Source organism: Scylla paramamosain, chromosome 2, assembly GCF_035594125.1.
Source record: "Scylla paramamosain isolate STU-SP2022 chromosome 2, ASM3559412v1, whole genome shotgun sequence".
Lineage (NCBI taxonomy): Eukaryota > Metazoa > Arthropoda > Malacostraca > Decapoda > Portunidae > Scylla > Scylla paramamosain.
Window position 1 is genome coordinate 41,546,817 of NC_087152.1, and position 2,500 is coordinate 41,549,316.

Here is a 2,500-nt window from a genome sequence, read left to right on the forward strand (position 1 = left end):
TTCTTCTTTTTTCGCCGTTTCCCTAGAGTCAGGTATTGGTGCCCTGTACGAATCTCCTCCAGTTGTTTCTGTCCCTTGCATCCTCCTCTGCGCCTCCATTCCTTACAGTTCTCTTCTCTGCCGCGCTAATGTTAGATAAATGAGCCTCCTGACCAGGGAATGTGTTGACTTAAACCATGAGAACGTGGCTAATATTCCTAAACTTGGCCTGAGTGTGAGTTTCAGAGTGGGCAAGTAACACACATCACGCTCAGTTTTGCCTCCACCGCGCCAGTGTTAGATAAATGAGCCTCGCGATCAAGGAATGTGTATGTGAAGACCATAAGAATGTGGCTGGTCTTCTTAAACACTTTGTTCCCTCATCGCGATCATATTCGAGGCCTACAGAGATCATTAATCAGATTTTCCTATTGGTAACGTAGAATACTGGTTACTCTATCGCTGGAAACATGGAAACATCCTTCAAAACACTTTCTAATCTGTTAATCTATTGCCAGAAACATGACAGCACTCTTGACAACTGACTATAACTCGTTAATCTATTGCTAGAGACATGAAGACGTCCTTGAAAATCCCTATAACTTCCAGTACAGCTTCTTAAAACTAATGAGGGTAAAACATCAGTGTTTCACAATATAGTGCCATAAGAGAATTAGGGAAGCTGCAAGAAGCCATCAGACCTACACGTGGCAGTGCCTGTGCAAAACATCCCTACGTATCACCACTTATCATCCCCGTTCATAAACCTGTCTAATCGTGCACGAGTGAGCGTGTTGTGGTGTTTGATATAAAGCGTTCCTTCACTGTTGTTTCTCAACACACAAGGAGGTACAAGCGAACACTGCTGCTGTTTTTGCTTTAATTTTACTCGCAGGATGAGATAAGATATGTAAATGCTTTGTTTTAGAAGCCTCACTTTCAAAAGAATGCCAGTTACCTATGTAGGTTAAAAGATAGGTCAACATTTTTCTATTGTCATTCATTTTTCTTCTTTCCTACTACTACTACTACTACTACTACTACTACTACTACTACTACTACTATTACTACTACTACTACTACTACCACTATTGTTTGCAATGGCGCAATAGTTTTGTAATACTCAAAACACACACACACACACACACACACACACACACACACACACACACACACACACACTGACATTTCATCATCACGATCACTATTACCACCACCACCACCACCACTGGTATCGGTCCCTCCGCCGTTGCCGCCGCCGCCGCCGCGGGCACTAGAACCATTGCCGCCGCCGCCGCTGGCACCACCACCACTGCCACTACCACCACCAGCACCACCACCACAACACAATCACCACCTCAACAATAACCGCATCCCTTTTCTTTGTTGTATTATCACTTATCACACACACACACACACACACACACACACACGTTACTGATATTTTTAATAATTAAGCGCACTTTTCCTGCGAGACAAAGAGGCTTAGTTTTATTATTGTTGTTATTATTATTATTATTATTATTATTATTATTATTATTATTATTATTATTATTATTATCATTATTATTGTCACTGGCAACAACACAATTAATAACCTTTTGCATATAAATTATACTTTTATTTATTTTGTTAATCAGCTTTGTAAATTTATTGAGTCATTCACATAAACAGACGCAATTAACTTTTTTCTGTTTTCTACAAAACAATAAACACCGAGACAATAATATTAATGTTTTCCAACATTATTTTTTAAATATTTTCACTCATTGTGGGTTTGAACTCTCGCACGAAACACATCATTATTGCTCATTACAGTTGCAAACTTTATATTCCCGTAACAGATAATGGTGGTAAGAAAATATTGCCGACACACACACACACACACACACACACACACACACACTTGGCATGTCTTTGTTTTCTTTATATATGCTTAATTTGTAGAATTTTGTTATATTTCATGAAAAATACATATACATATATATAGCTCTTTATATTTTACAAACACACGTACGTGTTTTAAAAAATTTCACACCTATCTTTTTTCCTTTTATTTATTTATTTATTTATTTATTATTTTTTTCACATGACGAGTGCGTAACTTTGTACTCCTCGATTTATTTATTCACCTAACCATTTATTTATTATTATTTTTTTCACATTTCAAAGGCCTCAATCTTACATATTTATTTGACTTCATATGTAACACACACACACACACACACACACACACACACACACACACACACACACACACACACACACACACACACACACACACACACACACATAGACTGTTTACTTATTACTTTGTTTAGTGCAGTTTATTTTTCAAGACCAGTGTTATTCCTGTTAATTCATCCTTCCTTCCTCCTTGTTCTTTTCTTCAAGTCTATTCAATTTACACTTTCCTTCCTCACTAATTCTGTTTGTCACGCCCTACATGCACCACCACCACCACCACCACCACCATCATCACCGCTGCTGCTGCTACCAACACTACCACCATTACTGTCAC

General features: G+C 38.2%; 1 protein-coding gene and 1 long non-coding RNA gene across 2 annotated transcripts in view; one reads left to right on the plus strand and one right to left on the minus strand.

The window, feature by feature from the left end:
- Nucleotides 1-2,500, plus strand: part of LOC135107510 (uncharacterized) — a 59,142-nt gene that overhangs the window by 10,916 nt on the left and 45,726 nt on the right. The gene's annotated exons all lie outside the window — the stretch shown is intronic.
- LOC135115289 (uncharacterized) overlaps nucleotides 1-2,500 on the minus strand; it is an 11,902-nt gene that overhangs the window by 8,748 nt on the left and 654 nt on the right. The gene's annotated exons all lie outside the window — the stretch shown is intronic.